Raw genomic sequence first — 14,850 nt, forward strand, 5'->3', positions numbered from 1 at the left:
GTCAGTTCCAGAGACCAAACAGAGAAATCAGACACATGAAATATTGCTTATTTCTATATTCTACATCAAGAGGTGAAAGAGGGGGGAAAAAAAAGGTCAAAGGACTTGCCAATGGCTTCCCATAGAGTTAGTGGCAGAGACCCAGACCTTTCATGCCCTTTTCTTGCACATCTATCAAACTTTCTCCCTTGGTTTTCATTTGCTGAGTCCCAGAAAGTGTAACTGTCTCCTCACTACCCTTCAGCTGATGATAAATTTGATGCAAGCAATTGTTGCTTCTGGTTTCAAGCGAACTGGACTGATAAAACTAAAGCCAAAAAACAGCCGGTGTACGATGAGCCTCAGAGCTCAGTGCAGCCTTTTAGATCTTCTCTTTAGTGCCAGACTTGTGCTGGCTGCTTTCATGTCAGCTGGCATGGCAACTGCTTTATCTCCCATAGGTTTGTTTATCTGAACACACTTGCATTTAACCCTTTTGTTCCAACATTTGTCCCTTATTAGTGGCAGGGTAGGGAATGAAAGGCTTCCAAAACTATTCTGTCCTGAAATGGCTGGCCCACACTTTTTCCTTATTCCTGTCACTGCCATCTCAGTATTACGAGTTGGAGGACTGGTCCACATAGGTAATCTTTCAAAAGGTTGAATTTCAACAGCATTGAGATCAATGTGCAAAGCTTGCACTGTTTTTACCGCATGTTAATTCTGTACCTTCAGAAAGTGCAGAGTCTGGGGCAGAGAGAGGTTATGGAAAACATTTCCTACAATCACTTGTTATCGTGCTGTCCAGCTATGTGGATAATGAGCTGGTTAGGCATGAATTCAATTTTTTCCTGTTTTATATAGCACTGATTAGAAGCTTAACATTTAATTTATAAATATGAAATAAATCAGCGAGCTCCCCTGCCCGACTCCACAGCATCCACCACACTGTGCCTTTTCGCTCCCTTCCTTATTGCTGCATGCTGCTCTTCTGCACCAGCAATCTGTTCAGCCAGCTGGCAAAGCCACAGACAGGAACAGCAGTCTACTTAGCAGCTTTTCTGGAACTTTCTAAGCTCCCCACACAGATACCACTTGCACACTTTGCCCTCTGCCCAGTCCTCTACCTGGGAACACACGATCACACATGCACACTATCCAACCATCCCAGTTCCTTTATTATGGCTTTTTTTTGGGGGGGGGGGTGAGGGGTGGGGTGGAGGTGGGGAAGAGATCCAGAATCAGGTCTTTATAATCTCATTAACAGGATCTGTGGAAAGTAGCAGACAGGCAAGGTTGCAATGTACATGGTTTTACAGGTTCCCGCACCCTTCCCTATGCTATGTGCTTTCCTCCACTATTTGGTCTTTCCAGCCTTATGCCCCATAGGCAATACTTTGAACTACAGATTGAAAGTCATTAGTCACTTGGCATTTACTGTATATTACTGTTTGCCTTGTCAAAGCAATTTGTGAACATAGAACTCACACAGAGGCAGTACAAAATTAAGTGGCATTGTTCATTGAATTTACAAAACAAGAAAACTGAGGTACAGGAAAATTAGGGGTAAGATTAGGAAACCTGGTTCATATTTGTATGTTTGAATAAGAACTGATGCCTAAGAACATCTGAGGAACTGATTCTGTGGGGCAAGTTAATCCCATCCAATTTACCAACCTGAAGATAAATTAAGGTTTTTAAGTCTCTTCCCATTAAGGGCAAAGAGACTGGCACTTCCAGAGGGTGATTTGTTTTAGACGTCTGCCACAGGATGAGAAGAACTAGCTTCTGCAACTTCTTTGTTACCCAGGTTTTTGTGCAAAACATTACAGCAAAGGCAATGATGGAACCAATATAAAGTCCTTTCTTCCTATATCCCATACTACTTTTAGTGAACATGGTTTCATGACATAGATGCAAGAAGACCCAGTGAATCATACCTGAAGATCATGGGAGAATACCAGTGAGGTCCCATATGGAGAACATAAAGGCCATAGTATATAGGGCTGGGTGAGGAAGGACTGATGTACAGATATGATCAGTAACATGTAAGGGAAATGATGACTTTCTTCCTCTTTCCTATCAAAGACTGTGAAACTAGCAGTGGACTGAGGTCACCATAGCAACTGCTAGGCATCATCTAAACATTATGTGTATTCTTCCTATGAGGCTGCCTGTCACAGGAGTATCCACTGAAGTACAAGATCAATGCAAATACTACTGAAGGGTCTCCTAGCCCCAAATGGGACAGGGGTCGTATGTCAGAGAAAAGCAGATGTTTTTCAAACAAGAAACAGAAAATAGGAAACGTTGTCCAGTGGAGATCACAGAATCACAGAATCATCTAGGTTGGAAAGGACCCTGGAGATCATCTAGTCCAACCTTTCGCCTAGCACAGCTCCCGCCTACAGCATATCCTTAAGCTCTAAATAGACCCTACTCTTGAACACCTCCAGGGATGGGGACTCCACCACCTCCCTGGGCAGCCCATTCCAACACCTAACAACCCCTTGTGGAAAGAAATACTTCCTGACATCTAGTCTAAACCTTCCCTGGTGCAAATTAAGGCCATTATATCTTGTCCTGTCACTTATTACTTGGTTAAAGAGGCTCATCCCCAGCTCTCTGCACCTTCCTTTCAGGGAGCTGTAGAGGGCGATGAGGTCTCCCCTCAGCCTCCTCTTCTCCAGACTAAACACCCCCAGTTCCCTCAGCCGCTCCCCGTACGACCTGTGCTCCAGACCCTGCACCAGCTTCGTTGCCCTTCTCTGGACACGCTCGAGTCATTCAATGTCCTTTTTGTAGTGAGGGGCCCAAAACTGAACACAGGAATCGAGGTGCCGCCTCACCAGTGCCGAGTCCAGGGGTCAGATCCCTTCCCTGTCCCTGCTGGCCACGCTATTGCTGACACAAGCCAGGATGCCATTGGCCTTCTTGGCCCCCTGGGCACACTGCTGGCTCCTGTTCAGCCGGCTGTCAATCAACCCCCCCAGGTCCCTCTCTGACTGGCAGCTCTCCAGCCACTCCTCCCCAAGCCTGTAGCGCTGCTGGGGGTTGTTGTGGCCCAAGGGCAGCCCCCGGCATTTGGCCTTATGGAAACTCCTCCAGCTGGCCTCAGCCCATGGCTCCAGCCTGTCCAGGTCTCTCTGCAGAGCCTCCCTACCCTCGAGCACATCAACACTCCCACCCAACTTGGTGTCATCTGCAAATTGACCGAGGGTGCACTCGATCCCCTCCTCTAGATCATCAATAAAGATGTTAAACAGGAGTGGCCCCAAAACAGAGCCCTGGGGGACACCACTTGTGACCGGCCACCAGCTGGATTTAACTCCGTTTACCACAACTCTCTGGGCCCGGCCATCCAGCCAGTTTTTAACCCAGAGAAGTGTGTGATTGTCCAAACCTCGAGCAGACATTTTTGCCAGGAGAATGCTGTGGGAAACGGTGTCAAAAGCCTTGCTAAAGTCAAAGTAAATTACATCCACAGCCTTTCCCTCATCCAATAAGCAGGTCGCTCTGTCATAGAAGGAGATCAGGTTTGTCAGGCAGGACCTGCCTTTCATAAACCCACGCTGACTGGGCCTGAGCATCTGGTTGTCCCTCATGCGTTGCATGATGGTGTTTAGGATGAGCTGCTCCATCAGCTTCCCGGACACCGAAGTCAAGCTGACAGGCCTGTAATTTCCCGGATCATCCTTCCGACCCTTCTTATATATGGGTGTCACACTGGCCAATTTCCAATCTGTTGGGACCTCCCCGGTCAGCCAGGACTGCTGGTAAATGATGGAAAGCGGCTTGGTGAGCACCCCAGCCAGCTCCTTCAGCACCCTTGGGTGTATCCCATCTGGTCCCATAGACTTGTGTATGTCTGTGTGATGCAGCAGGTCACTGACTGTCTCCTGGATTGCAGGGGGGTCGTTCTCCCAGTCTCTGTCTTCTGGCTGTGGAGGCTGGATTTCATCAATACAACTAACCTTGCTATTAAAGACTGAGGCAAAGAAGGCATTACGCACCTCAGCCTTCTCCTCATCACTTGTTACTGAATTTCCTCCTGCATCTAGCAGGGGATGGAGACTCTCCCTGGACTTTCTTTTGCTACTGACATACTTATAGAAACTTTTCTTGTTATCCTTGACTGCAGAGGCTAAATTAATTTCCAGTTGGGCTTTAGCCCTTCTGATTTCCACCCTGCCTAGCCTCACAGCCTCTCTGTAATCACTGTGTGTGGCTAGCCCCTTCTTCCAAAGGCTGTAAACTCTCCTTTTCTCCCTGAGTTGCAGCCAAAGCTCCCTGTTCAGCCAGGGTGGTCTTCTCTGGCGTCGGCTTCTCTTAGAGCACCTGGGGACCGCCAGCTCCTGAGCCATTAACACTTCCTTCTTAAAGAGCGCCCAGCCTTCCTGGGCCCCTGTACCCTTCAGGACAGTCTCCCAGGGGATCCTTTCAAGCAGGTGCCTAAACAAGACAAAGTCAGCCCTTCTGAAGCCCAGGATGTCAGTCCTGGAGGTCATCAATTATGAAATGTCCCAGAGAAGAAAGCATATTAAATCACTTGCTTGAAGGCAAGAATGAATATGTGCCCACCACACCTAAAATCTTGCAATCAACTGGAACTCCTTTCTCAGTTATTTGATTCAAGAGGAAAAACAAGAATTGAGTGAAGACTGATAGTGGAGTTTGAAGTATCTGTCCATGTTGTGCCTACAGTGATACTTCAGTGTATTACCTTTTGCTGTCCAAGATACTCGGCAGCTTTCAGCATTTTCCACCCTTGCATGCTTTCCAGAGGAGCATGATTTTTTTTATTTTCCAAGGCCAAATTAGCTTTCATATCATATTGACAAAGGTCTTGAGCTGTGTTACAGATTTCCCCTGGCCACTGCAGGATGTCATCTTGCAAAGGACCAAGGACTTGATCTTTAGCTGAAATGCTCTTTGTCACATTATATGTTTGAGTATCAGAGACAGAGTCCTGCGTCCCCATAATTTGATGAGAAAGGACATTAAATGTCCTTTTCTTGTAAAAAGCATCTATGAGGCCTTAGGTACTTGATTGGAAATGTAGTTACAGTTACTGTTCTTTGATGTCAATATTTTCCTCCCATTTCCCTCTGCATTGCAGATAGACTTTGTGATGCTGTGACCGAGGAGGCATGCTTAATTATATCTTGTCCTCCTCACTTTGGAAAAGCTGTAATACTCCCATGACTTTACTGCCTGTGGAAAGCCTAGGAATGAAAACCAGCAGGAAAAGACTTGTTATCTAGTAAGCACTATTATCTTGGTTATTGTCTAGACTTACTATTTTTAACATCAACACTTGGTAGGTCTCTTGTATCTGTTCTTTACATCACAATTCTTTCTAGGACTTGCTGAACACTAAGCAACAATGATCCTTATACAATCTGCAGACAGCTTTGAAAGCTGTCCAAAACCTTTAGCTGGCATTTATATAAAAATCCAGATACCTTTGTACTGAGCTTGCTTCTGAATGCTACATAGGATCTTACATAAAATGAAGGATGAAACTAAGGTATGCATGAAGTCCTAGTTGCATCTAGGCACTCAGATAGCTCATTATTATTCTCATGATGAAAATGCTCTGGGATGGGTCATGTCTGTTTTTCAGAGACTACTCCTTGGTTCCAGTGTTTTTCTTCCCTCTGTTTTCATGCAGGATGTTGAAATGTCCACCAGGGGTGAAATATACTTCAGTGGAAATCTAAACCTTTACACTAATCTTTTGCATTGACTATTTCACATGTAAATGCAATTTCCAATTTCAGTCTGCTGCAATGTTGACCTTAATTTCAGCTACTAGAAAAGAAAATCTGCATCTTCTACTTTAGTAGAAAATAAATGTACAAACTTCTAGATACATTTTGTCACTTAGGAGGCTCCTGATACTTTAACAGTCACCTTTTCTTTCTGTCTATATAATAAAATATCAATACATAACCCAAACTAAAAGAAACTCCAACTTGCAAATATTTTCAACAGCTTTCACCTTGGCAAGACAATGACTTTTATTATCTTTTCACGCAGTTTTGGAGTTATGTACCATTTTCACAGTGGTACGTAGTCAGACTTAAAAACTTTACCAGGTCTATTTCCTCAGAAATGACACAGAAGGGCTTTCCACATATGAACATGTAGTATCACTTCCACTCTTATTAACTCTTCTTTTGTCATCTTCTGTTTGATTAGGGATAATATCTAAACTCAGACAAGAGAAAAAAGCCACAGATAGCTTCTCAAATTCAATTAACCCTGCATTCACAAATCTCATTGTCCACCCATGATATCTCTAGTGCAGAATATATGAGGCTTGATATTCTTACAACAAAGTATTTGAGTGTCTCCCAGTGTTTTTAATGGCATCTGTATTAGACTATTTTCAATTTCTTGTTCTCATGGACAATAAAGCTTGTTGGCCGAGCACTGAAGTCATATAACTTCCAGAGTAGCAGGAAGCCAAACACTTTCACTCAAAAATGTAAGCATGGGATATAATTCCCTCCTAAACTCTAGAATATCTGGATACATTATGTATTTTATTGGATTTTAATTTGGACCCTTTAATCCTGGTATAAACATGGCATGCGTTTTATGTCTTTGGTTAAAACTATGTACATTTCCTGTCTTACATAGTAAACCACAGTAATGCTCTTTTGGGTGTAGCAGGTGGTGTCCTAGACTGAGCACTGGATAAAAATTCTGAACTGCTGAAAGATTCAGTATGAGCTAATCATATTTATTATTTGGATTTGTGAATGAAAGCATTTTCTCAATGTGGAGCATATGGCAATACTCAGAAACTGCCTATTATAATTTGTATTAGTTTTTATTGCAAATCAAAGATCTAAAAATATGCCTATTTCTGATCTGGCTATTGGGTTTCTTTCAATGGTCTGTTTGAGTAATGTGGCTTTATAGGTTCCAGAATATCTCAGCTATGCAGAGAAAAGAAAGAAATCACAGACGTGGCTTCTGTAGATTTCCACTGCTGGCAGTATCACCTCTGTCTGGGAAAAAAAGGGAAAAATAACAACAGAGAAAATTTTACAGCTGGGAGTGCAGATCATTATATTGAGACCATCTCGAGGTCTTGCTATGTAATACTGAAACACAACACCACAGCTTGACACACTTTTCTTTTTACCTTCCTTTGCAATGATAGCTTAGAATGCTTTAAATATACCCTGTTCTAGTGTGGTTGTCACTGGAGTTCATACTGGGAAGGCACTGGAGAAAGCATAATATGCAACAGGGGCATCATGGAAGTTATAGCTCTGGGTGAAAGTAAAATCATGAACTGATGGATACCAATCAAAGAAATGAGTGTTGAAGAGGAAAATAAATTAATATTTAGGAACCCTCTAGAAGGCAAACCACTGTAATTCCTTAACATACTAGATTAGAAAAGATTCAGGAGCTAATACGTTCTTTTCATGTGGAGAGATTTTGAGAATTATCTTTTTGTTCACAGTCTGCATCTGAAAGGAAATGAAAAATTCTGGTGATTTTGGAGGAGCAGAGAGGTGAAATTAAATTTTTCAAGGAAGGGTCACCAACCACACAGCATGGGATTTGACATTAGGCTTTCTGAAAGATGACAACAGATCAAATGTTACTCCTCAGTGCAATTACAGTGAAGGTTAGAGCAGAATATATTTTCAAATTAAAAACAGCAACACTTGGTATTTTTAGATAAATCCATAAATTTTCATCAAAGCAACTCTGCAGATGACAGTTTAATTGGTCAATTTTTATTGTGCAGTCTCTTTTTTTTTTTGCATTTTACTGCATATGGAAATCACAAATCCAAGTCAACATAGCCAAATTCCTTTCCAAAATTTATAAAACAATCAGCCCTCTCCAGTGACTTCATTCATCTCAAGATAAATATTTGAGATAGGTCAGAGGAAGCATCTGCTACAAGTACCCACTGTTTTCCATTTACTGAAGCAGAAATCCATGTGATCAGTTCAGACTTACACGTATAACTTTTAGATAAGCAAAGCCAAGTGAGACAGATAACTCCTACCCTCTCTTTAAGATTAACACAACATATGGTTTGCCTGTGTTATACAAGCAGCTGTACCTAGAGGTGCTTCAGTGCTTCAGAAAACAAACTTTTTAAAAAATAGCATTTAAAGTTATTGTTACTGTTTTAAAAAATGATTTATGGTCAATTAAAAATTTTGCTGGATTAAGAATGAATATGCTATTAATCAATACTAGTGTCAGTGCCTAGCCTAGTTACATATTCTAGAAACATAGCAGCAGCCAGAGGATACTGTAACAATCTATAAAATGTGATTAGCTGTATCTTAGAAACATTCTAGTTATCTGATAACTCTTTATTTAAGGAACCATCATAAAAAGTGACATTTTTCATTGAGTCCTCACTGAAATGGATATACCTGGCTAATTAAAATCAGCAGAGATGATAGTGAAAACTCATGCTGATTCACCCAGGAGAGTGATTATGGATATAGATATTTCCAACCTGGGGTCACAAGTGCAAATCCAGCCAGATCTGCAGAGATTTCAGACTACTCCAGATTAAATGTTTATTTGTTTATCTAATGAATTATGAATCTTGGTTTTGTTCATACCGAACAGATGTCCAAACACCCGTCAAACCCAGGACTACAAGATGTAGCAGCTGTCACTTTTGTTAGCAATCCTGTAAGGAGATATAGAAAGCAAGACATATGTATAGACTGGACTATCTACTCCTCCCTTAGGGTCATACTATCACCCTGCTACAGGTCAGATGTGAAGTATGGTATGTGAACAAGTCTGTAATTTCTAGGCAAATAATATAAAAGTGTTATTTCAGCCCTTTATTTTACATAGCTCAAGTTATGATAGAGCTTTTTATTTTTATGATTTTTTTTCCTAAAAAATATATTACTTTTATTTAAAAAAATATAAAAAATATTTCTCATTAACAAGTAACATGTTAGTTAAGCTCTGAAATACATCGTATGGAGCTAATCTTGTCTTTGAGGAGGGAGATGTGTTAGATCAGGGGTTCTCAACCTTTCCTTCACCGCAGAGCCCCTTTAAATACCTTTTGTGGCTGTGGACCATCAAGATTAATTCAGGATTTAAAGCACTGCATCAAATATTAATTTCAATTTTTTCATGAAGGGTCTTCAAATTTAGAGAGAAGGGGAAATAAGTTTATCTGTTAATGCGCACACTCCTATTATATCTTTACTGCAATGATTCCAAATGAATGTAAAATAATAGCATCAACACTCTTCTTGATCGAATGGTCCATTTTCTGGTATTTTAATGTGCTAATTCTGAATTTGATGCCAATTTTTACATTAAAATTTGATGAAAAGTTTTTATAATTCTTCTCACCTCCCCCCTGTTTGTCTGTGTTCTGCCACCATATATTTTTGTTTACAGGTCCAAGGCCTCCACTTGGAGGAACAGATTTCAGCTCGTCATGGCCTTAAAGAGGGCTGTTGGGTTAAGAAAATGTGTTTAAGAGAAAAACTGCCTAGTTAAAATGGGTCCCACAAACCATACTAGCACCAAATATACTAGCGTGTCAGGGCAGGTATATGTGGGTGTGTGGGGGATGCTTGAGTATGAGAGGAGAGTTGAGGGGAGGGGCCTCTGTGAAAAGGAGGTGCAGTGCTTGCCCTGGGTCAGACCAAATGTTTCCAGGCTGGATGTTCCCCACCCCTGCTTTAAGCCTCTTTGGACCCCCTGTGACAACACTGTGGCCCCCAGGGGGTCTGCTGACCACAGGTTGAGAACGACTGGATTAGATGATGTTGGTGAAGTCAAGATTGGAGGAAGCCTGGGCTCCACCAGTGGAGTTCACAGTCCTGAGGGATATGGGTCAAGCGAATAGTAAAGTCAGGACCCTGAATTTAATGAAAACAAAATTCCAGCTGTTCAGGCAGTTAGTTAATAGGATCCCCTGGGAAACTGCCCTCAGGGGCAAGAGAGCAGAACAGAGTTTGTAGATCTTTAAGTACACTTTCTGTAGGGCTCAAGAGTTCTCTATCCCTAGGTGTGAGAAATCAGGAAAGGATGGCAAGAGATAGTCATGGATGAGTTGAGACCTGCTGGTCAAACTAAAGGGCAAGAAGGAAATGCACAAGCAGTGGCAGCAGGGACAGGTGTCCTGGGAAGAGTACAGGGACACTGCCTGGTTGTATAGAGATGGGGTCAGGAGGGACAAGGCATAGCTGGAGCTGAACTTGTCAAGGGATGCAAAGAACAATAAGAAGGGCTTCTACAGGTCTGTCAACCAGAAGAAGAAAGTCAAAGAAAGCATACCGCACGCTGATGAACAAGACTGGCAAACTGGTAACAACAGACGAAGAAAAGGCAGAGGGACTCAGCAACATTTTTGCCTCAGGTTTTCACTGGCAACCTCTCTTCCCACACTTCTCATGCAGATGGACAGCAAGACAAGGACTGAGGGAGCAAAGTCCCTCCCACTGAAATAGAAGATCAGGTTCGAGACCCATGAGGAACCCAAACATACATATGTCTATGGGACATGATGATATGTATCCCAGAGTCCTGAGGGAATTGGGTGATGTAGTTGCCAAGCCACTCTTCATGATATTTGAAAAGCCATGGCAGTCAGGTGAAGTCCTTGGTAACTGGAAAAAGGGAAATATTGCACCCATTTTTAAAAAGGGTAGAAAGGAGGAACCTGGGAATGGTTGTTCTGTCAACCTCTCCTCTGTGCCTGGGAAGATTATGGAACAGATCCTCCTAGAAGCTACGCTAAGGCTCATGGAGGACAGGGAGGTGATTGAAGACAGCCAGCATGGCTTCACCAAGGGCAAGTCCTGCCTGACCAACTTAGTGGCCTTCTATGATGAGGTGACTACATCAGTGGACAGAGGAAAAGCTACAGATGTCACCTATCTGGACCTCTGTAAGGCTTTTGACATGGTCCCCCACAACATCCTTCTCTCTAAATTGGAGAGAGATGGATCTGATGGGTGGACTGTTCAGTGGATGAGGAATTGTTTGGATGGTCACATCCAGAAGGTAGTGGTCAACAGTTCAATGTCTAGATGGAGGTCAGTGACAAGTGGTGTCCCCCAGAGGTCTGTATTGGGACCAGTACTGTTTAATATCTTCATCAATGACATAGTGGGATCGAGTGTATCCTCAGCAAGTTTGCAGATGATACCAAGTTGAGTGGTGCAGTTGACATGCCTGAGGGATGGAATGCCATCAAGAGGGACCTAGATTAACATGAGAATTGGGCTTGTGTGAACCTCATGAGGTTCAACAAGGCCAGATGCAAGGTCCTGCACCTGGTCAACCCCTGGTATCAATACAGGCTGGGGGATGAAGGGATTGAGAGCAGTCCTGCAGAAAGGGACTACAGGGTACTGGTACATGAAAAGCTGGCCGTGAGCTGCCAATGCGTGCTCACAGCCCAGAAGGCCAACAGTATCCTGGGCTGCATCAAGAGAAATGTGGCCAGCAGATTGAGGGAGGTGCTTCTGCCTGCCTTCTCTGCTCTGGTGAGCCCCAACCTGGAGTACTGTGTCCAGCTCTGGGGTCTCTAACACAGGAAAGACATGGAAATTTTGGAGTGGATTCAGAGGAGGGTCACAAAAATGATCAGAGGGATGGGACATCTCTCCTATAAAGAAAGGCTGAGAAAGTTGGGACTGTTAAGCCTGGAGAAGAGAAGGCTCTGGGAAGACCTTATAGCAGTCTTTCAGTACTTAAAGGGGGATTATAAAAAAGATGCGGAACTTTTTAGCAGGGCCTATTGTGATAGGACAAGGGGTAATGGTTTTAAACTAAAAGAGGGTAGATTCAGACTATATATAAGGAAGAGATTTTTTATGGTAAGGGTGGTGAAACACAGGAACAGGTTGCCCAGAGAGGGTGTAGATGCCCCATCCCTGGAAACATTCAAGGTCAGGTTGGACAGGGCTTCAAGCAACCTGATCTAGTTGAAGATGCTGCTGCTGCCCATGGCAAGGGGGTTGGACTAGATGATCTTTAAAGGTCTTTTCCAACCCAAACTATTCTATGATTCTATGATTTCTCAAGAGCCCTCACAGCCTTAATTGGAGAAATGATAGCACCATGGAAAAGAAATTTCATCAGTAAAAGTGAATACGTAACATATTTGTGTGGGATATAAATAGAAGCATCAGAGACATCAAGGAATAGCTAAAAGATCCATGGCAGAGGTGTGTGGGCAAATTGTCAGTGCGGGAGATTTCCTTGCTGTAGATGTACATGGTGCTATTCTCATAGTATCAAACTGGCAATATGTCTTGAGCATTGCATCCAAAACAGGTAGGGAGAGAGAAAAGTGCTATGTTACGTTACTATGTGTTAGCACACTGTAGCTTGAGGGTATGTAGGGGGTGTAAGTTACAAGCGACTGAAAAGGAGGAGTCCTAATGGAAATTCGGATAGGCGCTGTCTTGAGCAGCAGGCCTCCTGCAGTTATATCAGAAGATAGCAATATATCAGCCATCTGTTGATGTGCAATAAATAACATAAAAGTATTTTGTCTGCAGGCTGCAAGCATCACTGATAACTGATAGCAAAAACTTCTGAGTGTATATCCTGTGCAAAGGATGACCAGACTGGGTCTGACAGTCAGGCTGAATAACAAGTAGTAAAGAAAAACCGATTACGAAGTCAAAGAATTGGAATAAATAAATGAAAACACAAAACTAACTTGAAAGGGGGAAGAATATTTCCTTACCCATGCTAGATACAAACCCTACTGGATGCTGATGCGGTGGTTGTTTTATTATCACTAAACATGGATGGCACAGTAAGTGTCATTGTAGTCAATACTGAACTAATATTACAGCCATAAAGATTGTTTAATTATAGTAGCTATAATTAAAGCACATAGAATTACAGTAGTAATTATATTTTTATAATTACTGATAATTTAAAGAGGGACTTATTTTCCCCCATTCAAAAATTAGGTTTCTAGTTTAAGTGAATTGCCCTTAGTACTTGTTGGATGAAGAGAGGTATCTCCAAAGTATGATTAACCTCATGTCTCTCGGAATAGCATAAATTGCCTTCTGTGGGTCTCTTTCTCTCCACAGACTACAGATAGAATCTAGAGGACTCATATAGAGAAAAACCTGGAGTTTCATATGAGTAAATTTAGAAGAGGTAATGATCACCTTTAAATTCTTTTCCGTTTCACAACAGCATTGGCACTTGCTTCAGTGTCTGGATGAGCTCAAATGGATTTATTTAAATGTGAGGATTTCAGCATTCCTGAAACTGTGTATGAAACATTTCCTGTCTCCCACAAATTGTGCTCAGTGTGTGGCAACACAGAGAAGGTGGATTTTTGACTCAAGACTGTAAATGAATAATTCACTGGTAAAATAATCTTTGGGAAAAAGGATCCTGGGGGACAATGATGAACTTGTTCCTCAGTGGACAGTGCTAATTAAGTGATTTGCAGTAGCTTAGATGGGTATTGGGAGGAGACAGACAAAACTGCTAATTATCATCATAGGCTTGTTATTAGCTAACGTGGATGGGAGGACTTAGCCTCTGTCAGTCATTCAGTTGGGAAGATAATTTAATGGAATCATGAAAAAAATAAAAAAGGAATTTCAAGAGAACATCTAATTAATTTATCTGTCTGTGTGAACAACTTAATAATTATTTCCTCCTGTTCACACACTCATTTTTACCTGGCACATTTTCATATATTTCAAGGTTGAAAAAATCGAGAAAAGACAAGGGGTTTTTGTTATCATTCAAATGGTAGCTTCACAGGGCCTCTTCCCATTAAAAAGTACTAAGGAATATTAATAACTAGGTCAAACAGTATTACCACTACTAAGGTAGATTCTCCTTTTAATAGCAACTCAGTTGGGAGCAGCAGCTGGATTGTATAAGGATTGAAGCTGGGGCCTAATAGGGTTTGCTTACCAAGTATGGTGAGTGTATGGGACTTTTGGTCCAAGCTTAAAATTGTAGCAGAAGGAGAGAAAAGATAAAATGCACCAGTCTAGCTGATCATCTGCAATAGTTTTTACAAGACACAGGACAACTCTGTTAAACAGCAATGCGTGCTGGAAGCAGAAACAGACCAAATTTCTGATCTTTCATTTATTTGCTTGGTTGCTGATGCCAACTGCAGAGGGCAAAAGGATGGTGATGTCTCATTTCTACAGACCATAAAAAGGCATGATGGGGATTCCGCATCTCTCCAGGAATCTTTAATTTCCACTGTCTCTTCCCTGGGCTCCCAAGATGGGAACTCACAGAATCACAGAATCAACTAGTTTGGAAAGGACCTTGAAGATCATCCAGTCCAACCATTAACCTAACACTGACAGTTCCCAACTACACCACATCCCTCAGTGCTGTGTCAACCCGACTCTTGAACACCTCCAGGGATGGGGACTCCACCACCTCCCTGGGCAGCCCATTCCAATGCCTAACAACCCCTTCTGTAAAGAAATACTTCCTGACATCTAGTCTAAACCTTCCCTGGTGCAAACTGAGGCCATTATATCTTGTCCTATCACTTGTTACTTGGTTAAAGAGACTCATCCCCAGCTCTCTGCAACCTCCTTTCAGGTAGCTGTAGAGGGCGATGAGGTCTCCCCTCAGCCTCCTCTTCTCCAGACTAAACACCCCCAGTTCCCTCAGCTGCTCCCCGTACGACCTGTGCTCCAGACCCTGCACCAGCTCTGTTGCCCTTCTCTGGACACGCTCGAGTCATTCAATGTCCTTTTTGTAGTGAGGGGCCCAAAACTGAACACAGGAATCGAGGTGCCGCCTCACCAGTGCCGAGTCCAGGGGTCAGATCCCTTCCCTGTCCCTGCTGGCCACGCTATTGCTGACACAAGCCAG

The 14,850-nt window shown here is 42.6% G+C and overlaps 1 protein-coding gene across 3 annotated transcripts in view; it reads right to left on the reverse strand.

Moving 5' to 3' along the window:
- Positions 1-14,850, reverse strand: part of ADCYAP1R1 (ADCYAP receptor type I) — a 101,659-nt gene that overhangs the window by 47,930 nt on the left and 38,879 nt on the right. The window lies entirely within an intron of this gene.

This window comes from Athene noctua, chromosome 2 (genome assembly GCF_965140245.1).
Source record: "Athene noctua chromosome 2, bAthNoc1.hap1.1, whole genome shotgun sequence".
NCBI classification, from domain to species: Eukaryota; Metazoa; Chordata; class Aves; order Strigiformes; family Strigidae; genus Athene; species Athene noctua.